Below are 8623 nucleotides of genomic sequence, written 5' to 3'. Positions count from 1 at the left end.
TTGTAGTATAAAAAACTAAACACATTTATCATCATGATTTTATAGAACTGGGTTCTTACTGGAATAAAAAGTTTTAACTTATATAATTTACACGTTGTTATTAAGTGCAGAAATGAAAGTAATCTTACTTGAAACTGATATTACAGTAGCCAGTCTTAACAGTTTACGTGATTTGGCTCTTCTTGTTGATTTATTTTTTTTATTTCTTCGCAGTGTACCGAACACATCTACATCCAGTACCGGTGCGCAAAAAGCAGAAACATGAATACCGGCGCAATAGCGAGAGATTGTACGGCAGTTCACGTTGACCAAAAGCGTTTTGGAAAAAAAAAAAATCGGCAATCACAGACATTCGGACGGGATTAGATTTCTCTGAGGACCGCCGAGTTTGACGAAAAACAGTAGGTAATTTGCTCTGGAATTTTTACAGAGGTCGTGTGAGAAAAAGACAGACATGGCAGATTCGGACAGGATTAAAATCTCAAAGTACGTCTGTGAAACAGAAATTTCTCTAACGTCCCCCTGTGAAACTAGTCCCGTCCGAATAGGGCTTTAGCCTATATTTCAACTGTATAATAAAAAAAATGCGGCTTCTTATGTTGTCATTCCCCCTTGTAGCACGTGTAAGTGACGATACTCTGTCAACCAATCAAAGTTCTGCAGTGAGTCTAGCTCCACCCTTTAGTACCGTAACATTGTGCTAGGTACCCCAATGGAATTGTACTAAAAAAAGTGGTAAGGTACGGTTTGGCATTTTGGTACCATCAGAGAATGTCTAATAATGCGAGAAGTTTCACTCTCAGTACACTTCTGGCTTCTGAACTGGTTGCAGTTCCACTCTGATACCATATGAGGGCGCTCACAGGACCTATACCCCTTCATTCTCAGTATATAATTTTTTTGTCTAGTAATTTGAATGTTGTATTCGAAAGGAGATGCAAAGGAATTACACATTGCTGGTTGTTAGATTTTTTAGAGTCACTTATTTGCTTTAAAAAGTATTTTAAAATGTCAATGACGTCATACACATCGTACGACCAGAGATATTGCTTTACGGCAATCCTTCAGTCACTTTGGTGCGTTCGCGCTCTTCACTTTCTTTTCTTTCGAGGCATCGACAACACAGCTGACACAGGTAAATGCGTGCTAGAAGAGTTTTTGTTTTGTTTGTTTCTGGTCCCGCTTCGGATGACACGATGCCATCAAGCGGTATCTCTGGTCGTAATCAAGTCATGTCAAGTCAAGTCAAGTATATTTGTATAGCGCTTTTCACAATACATATTGTATCAAAGCAGCTTCACGGTATTAAATTAAAATAAGACAACAAGGTTTGTTTATAGTGGAATTTATTGATTGATAAAATAAAATAAAATTATAGGTCAGTAGCAATACCTTGTAATTAATACAAAACTTTATAGGTAACCAATGCAGTGATGATAAAATTGGTGTTATATGATCATATTTTCTTGATCTAGTAAGAACTCTAGCGGCTGCATTTTGGACTAACTGTAGCTTGTTTATTGAGGATGCAGGACAACCGGCTAATAAAGCATTACAGTAATCTAGTCTTGAGGTCATGAATGCATGAACTAACTTTTCCGCATCAGAAACTGATAACATGTTACGTAGCTTAGCAATGTTTCTAAGGTGGAAAAAGGCAGTTCTTGTAACATATGAAATATGATTTTCAAAAGACAGGTTGCAGTCTAGTATAACACCCAGGTCTTTTACTGTAGAGGATAAAGTAACAGGACATCCTACTATGTTAAAGTTGTAGTGTGAGAGGTTTTGTGGACTTTTTTTTAACTGATAAGTAGTACTTCTGTCTTGTCTGGATTTAATAAAAGAAAATTACGCGTCATCCAATCTTTTATATCTTTAACACACTCTGTCAATTTGGATAATTTAGCGTTTTCATCCGGCCGTGATGAAATATATAGTTGAGTGTCATCAGCATAACAATGGAAACTAATTCCATGTTTCCTTATAATATTTCCAAGTGGCAGCATATATATTGAGAATAACAGAGGGCCTAACACAGATCCCTGCGCACTCCATAGTTTACTGGAGTTATGATTGATTTTTCTCCATTTAAATAGACAAAATGGTAGCGGTCAGAATCAGTCCTTCACTGACCAATCAGCGTTCATTAGCAGAATACTAGTGTGTTATGGGCAACAACAACTCAACCTGTAGGAAATCGAAAGGACATAAGTACTCTTTCATTCAACTTTCGACATATAAACCATGTTGAACTTGCAAAACCTACAATCAAATCTGAGATTTCTCAACGGCAATCGGGTGAAAGAGACAAATTTAGCCGTCTAGCCCCATAGACTCCCATTCATTTTGCACTCATGGGCGATCGCCCCCAGTGGAGCTCTGGTGGAACTACAACCAAAATTCAGTACAATAGGACTTAATAGGGAGTGGCCAGGCTCTCTGTAGACGGGCTCTGATACCATTCACAACCTATTGACAAGTTTGTTGTTTCATATATTGTGTCCTGATGTCTCAATAAAAATCATGTAATTGTTTCTAAACGACTATTTAAGCGAACATTTGCACCTGAATAATTGAGAGTGATTGTAAGTGTGATGATCATCTGCTAAATGAGCAACAACGACCACAATTCACTCCTTCAGTCAGTGAAGCTCCCACAGCCGTTCATGAGAGTTTAAATGCTGGGGAATATTCCCATCTTCCCACAGGAGAAGAAGAAGCAAGCAGGAGGAATTACTCCAGGAGAAACTACTGACATACTATTGTAAAGATGGAGATTAAGGAAGAACCCTGCAGAATAAAAGATGAAGATACAGAGGAACAAATAGGTTGGTCTTCTTCTTCTTTTTGGGTTTTTAAGGCAGCTGGCATCCTTTGAGTTGCATTACTGCCACCTTTCGGTTTTATTTACCCTTTGTTCTCATTCATACTAAATCCTCCTATCTAATCCAGTCATCCTCAGAAAACCAAATATCACTTTCCTACCCTCCACACTCTCTCCATACTCCAATAAACTTTTTACTGTATTATCTACCCGTCTTATTTTTTTAATTGTTTTACCATTTCTTGTCTTTCCTGAATAAATTTCCTGCATGTTATAAGAATATGTTCTACTGTTTCAGCCTCCTGACATTGTTCACACATTCCTGTAGGATGATTTCCTGTAATAAAAAGTGTGCCATTAAGATTGCTATGCCCAATTCTCAGCCTGCTCATTATCACCTGCTCTTTCCTCTTTGTTCCCCTACTTCTTGATATACCTACTTTGCTTTGGATTTCGTGTAAATGTCTCCCTTTTGTTGCATTACCCCAGCTCTGTTGCCATTGTTGATTTATACTTCTCCACACTATGCTTTTCCCCTCTGATTTTGATAATTTAATGTTGACTTCAACATCTCCTTTTTTAACTGCTTCTTTTGCCACCTTATCCGCCTTCTCATTTCCCTGAATTCCCACATGTGCAGGTACCCACAGATATATTACATTTTTCCCCTAAATAGGTTGGTGTTTTCCTTCATTCTCTTTAAATTATGTTTTATTAACAAAGTTCGGGAGAGGCACGTTCAGATAATTAAAACTAATTAAACACACGTGGAGCACATTCAGACAATCAAACCTAATTAGACTCGAGTGGACCACACTCTGTTAATCAACCCAATCAACGAGGTAAGAGGTGTATATATACTGCAAACTTACCTCTGTTCATAGACAGTTTAACAGCATCTCTCCACCACCCCATCTCCTCACTTAGTCCTAAATACTCTTACAACAACAGGGGAGTACTCTGGGTTCGGGCAAAATTTCCGACAGCACGCCAAATACGCATCATTTTTACTCTGTTTAATTGATGTAAGGGTAAACTCGTGAAATACTGAAGATGAACATTAATATAAAAACTTAAAAAAGGCCAACATTTTTGCTTAATTGTGACTCACCTAGTATATTTATTGTTGTTCTCATTTCTCCTTCTTTATTTGAATTTTGAAAATTTGATATGTTGATTTTAGACCCGATGGAAGTGAATGCAGACAAACAACATCAGTTTCAAAAACCTCAGCATTTCAAAAATGAAGATGGAAACACAGTCATTCAACAGACGTCAAAGTGTTTCACACAAAAACGAGCTAAAAAAACTGGACAAGGATCTCTCACCTGCTCTGAGTGTGGAAAGAGTTTCATGCAGAAAGGAAACCTGAGAATACACATGAGAATTCACACTGGAGAAAAACCGTTCACATGCTCTCAGTGTGGAAAGAGTTTCAGATCCAAAGGCTCTCTCAAAGATCATCTTCGCCGTCACTCTGGTTTGAGATCATTCAGCTGTGATCAGTGTGAGAAAACATTTGTTGTGGAATCAGACTTAAGAAGACACTCAAAAACTCATACTACTGTGAAGCCTCACGTTTGTTCTTTTTGTGGAAAGAGTTTTTCACTACTACAGAGTTTACAAGGGCATGAGCGTATTCATACTGGTGTGAGACCTTATGTGTGCTCTGACTGTGGGAAGACCTTCACTATATCCAGTGACTTAAAAAGACACCAGAGAACTCATACTGGAGAGAAACCGTACAAGTGCTCTTCATGTGGAAAGAGTTTCACTGCATCATCTAATCTACGGTATCATGAGAGAAAGCATTGCCCGAAGTCGTCTCATCTAAGTGAGCAAAGTTCACATTCACGTCCATCATTTACAAATTTTGTACTTCCAAGTGTTGCCCTTCTTTTTTCTCGACCGCTGTAACATGATTTATACTTAACTTCTAACACTTGTTTTGCATTAAAAGATTCCTACAATATTCAGGTAAACCGTGGTGAGATTATTGTCATTTTTTTTTATTATATAAAAGTTCAACACACTGAAGAGATGAATGTCTATCCTTCACAACCTCGCTTTTATTCCTGTTTAAAATCAAAGATGGCGCTGCTATGAATAAGGTCTATATCCGATATGATGACAAACAACTGGCCAAAGAGCATTTAGTGTTTATCTTCCAAATTAAGGAAGATATGTACATTTTTCTTAAGTGTCTGGACAAAAGGAGTCTCTGAATGAATAGCATGTTTATGGAGATTTGATTTATTTCAGTTTTTAAGTTAAATGCCTGTATCTCTGAATTGCTAACGATTCCTTTGTAATTTGGACACATTCGCACGTTTAATCAATGTCGGATTACAGCAATAAACCCTCATCAATATTCATTTAGCTTTTCTCTGAACTGAATTGATAGTTTAACAGTGCTGGAAAATTAGTATTAAATTACAGTATTCATTTCTGATAATTACACCACTTTTACAAAGATAAATTCATTATTTGTTTGTCCTTATCTAGAGTCGGTTTAAAGAAAGAATTGAAACCAATCTCTGTCTCGTGTGTAAAACATTCTGGGAACAATTAACCTAACGTATCATTATTTCTTACATCCTTTTGTAAAATTTAGTTGATTGTTACATTAAACTTTGTATTGAACTTTAAACTATATGTTGTATTTGTATTGAACTTTAAACTAGCCTATATGTTATAATATTAACTATGTGCAAACTAGTTTCAATTAATTGTCAAGATTGACGTTCTATTGAAATAAAATATAGCCACAATCTATCCTATTTTCGGTTCTAACTGAGCTTATTTCTGTCATTGGTTTGCATTATGCACGCCTGTGGATTTAAATATGTGCACATACAGTATACGTTATGGCTCGTTTTCCCTGAGCGGTACAGTACGGTACAGTTCGGGTCGTAATCCGTGAATCGGCTAGCGTTTCCACTGCCAACAGCCAACAGTACCCTTACTTGATAGGTGTGGTGTAGCCTCTGCCAGAAAGAAGCGATCAACGTCATTTCCGTGCGAAGAAGAATGCGACATAATCAACAATGGATGACATACAGCAGATCTTGTTCTTGCTTCTTGGCATGTTTGTCACAAGAAGCCAAGCGCCGACATTAAGCATTTCTCAATACCAAGTACGCAAAGTTCGGACTTGCCAAGTCCGACTCAGGAGAAAGACTCATGAGGACACGAGTCCGTTAATTCAGCAAATGGAACAGCGCGTTCTTGAATGTGTCACTCGACTCGCTCTTCTACTTCGGTTATCTCTGTATGTACATTTTAGGCAACAATAAAACAAACTATGTTATAAAACAACATTCTGCCTCTTTTCGTTTTCATTTAAAGAAATCTTAAATATTATAGCCACATAAATGTGGTTCAGGCAACGCGTGTAAAAAAATTAACTGTGATTTTTACGGTAAAAAATGGCAGCTGTGGTTGCCAGAACTTTACAGTCAAAAATACGGTAGCAACCCGTTATTGGTTTTACAGACTTAACTTAAAATTTACAGTAATAAACCGTATTTTATTATCTGATATAATGTGAATTTACCGACCTATTGAAGTATTAATATTTGTTTTGTACCATTGTAATACACTGATAACCACCAATCACAGCAGTGATGAGAGTCACATGATCAATCAAAGCTCATCACAAGCAGTTCTTCCACAAGAAAGTTAATACTATAGCAGCTGCACAGTGTCATTCACACAAACATTAAACATCATCACGGTAACACACATGAAATTTAAAAAATGCATTAAACAACATTAAATGTAACATAAAACCCTAATGCACATAACTGATTAGAAAAAACTAAGAAAACTATGAAGAAACATAGTTATTTCAACAAAAATACATCAAATGTCAGTGTTGGGAATGATACTTTCAAAATGTATTCCGTTACAGAATACAGAATACATGCCCAAAAATGTAATTTGTAACGTATTCCGTTACGTTACTCAATCTGAGTAATGTACTCTGAATACTTGGATTACTTCCACATTGAATTGCATTTTATAAGTGTCGGACATCAAATCCAATAAACAGGCCTATTCTTGTGGGGTGGGCTGCAGTGATGCGGTGGTGACGTGTATGCCAATAAAGCACCTAAAAGCTGTCAAAAAGAACCGGCAAAAGTAATAATTATTAATATGTCAATAGAAAGGAGATATTTTAATTGTTTATTAAACAAGTGTTTTCTTTGTCAGTTTCGGCTACAAAGATGAAGTTGACGATGCTGACTCGCGATCTTCGCAGTAGCCTAGTGAACGCGCCAGAGAGAAATGCATTTCATACGGATTACATATGCAGAAAGCAGTTCTTTCGTGTTGAATTGTTCTGTTTAACCCCTTAAACCCGAAGTGTCCCACCAGTGGGACACCCCCCCGCGAAATAAATTCATAATCAAATTACTAAGCAACCACTGAATGGAACAACACAAAATAGGTATCATTTTAAAGCTTAGAATCTCAGCTTTTTAATGCATCTAATTACTTCGATCAACTCATAATGATTGCAGAGTTATTCCACTAAAAACGAGTGTACCCGCCGTAGGCGCCACCTAGCTGCAAAATTAATAATCATAATTTTTTTTTTTCAAAAATATTACCTGGATCAACTTAAAATAGATGTCATTTGAAAGCTTAGAGTCTGAAATTTACAATGAATGTAGCCAATTTGATAAACTCCTATGTAGTGCTGAGTCATTTGCTGATAAATAGAAAAAAAAAATGTTTTCATAATTTATAAACTACTATTTTGTACCACATACTGCAATATGTCAAAAACATCTTACAGCTCAGATAGTCCTGTGTCATATGTCATTTGAAAGGTCTCAATGAGTAGAATACAACAAACATAATTGTTCCAGGCTTTTTACTAAACTTGAGCAAGGTTTTTGTAAAATAACCCCTCAAGAGACGCATGTGTAAACCATATATGGATGCTGCATTTTAGACACATTTCCGCTTGTAACTTCATGAAACATGCTCCAATTGTGGAAAATGACACATCATTATTTACAGCAGATACTTACAATTTAAAAAGAGTCCGAACTCAACATAATCCATCACTCAGAACTAAAGATATTCCTTAATGGAGTTCTAATACACCAAAAAACACTGACTCACGTAGCCTAGCAAGGTAGCTTAGACTTGGCATTTTTACTCGTATCTTCATGAAACATACATCGATCATGAAAAATGACATATCGTTATTTACAGCAGGAGCGTCCCCTTCCACGCTCAAAGTCTATGTTGCGGCTATTGCAGCGTTCGCCGACTCGGCGTTCGACTGCACACTAGGAAGGAATGAACAAATCATCCGCTTCCTCAGGGGAGCCAGGAGGATGAATCCCCCACGGCCCCCCTCGGTTCCTATTTGGGATCTGTCTTTGGTCTTGGAGGCCCTAAAAGCTCATCCCTTCGAACCTTTGAACACTGGATCTGAAATACCTCACGTTCAAAACCGTTTTTCTGATAGCTTTGTCTTCAGTAAAACGTGTGGGTGACTTGCACGCATTATCAACTAATGCGGCTTGCCTGGAGTTTGGTCCTAATGACTCCTTAGTCATTCTCAAACCGAGACACGGTTATGTCCCCAAGGTGATGGGTACTCCTTTCAGAGCACAGGTCATTTCCCTTTCAGCCCTGCCGGTTTCCGACAGCGAGGCTGGTAGTGACCTCCTCTGCCCTGTCAGGGCCCTGAGGAATTACGTCACGCGCTCCGCTGCTTTCAGGCGGTCTCTTTGTTTCGTTCGGAGGGCGCACCAAAGGTCTCGCCGCCTCGAA

Source organism: Scardinius erythrophthalmus, assembly GCF_964197995.2.
Source record: "Scardinius erythrophthalmus genome assembly, chromosome: 17".
NCBI lineage: Eukaryota > Metazoa > Chordata > Actinopteri > Cypriniformes > Leuciscidae > Scardinius > Scardinius erythrophthalmus.
Note: the sequence above shows the minus strand (reverse complement) of the source record.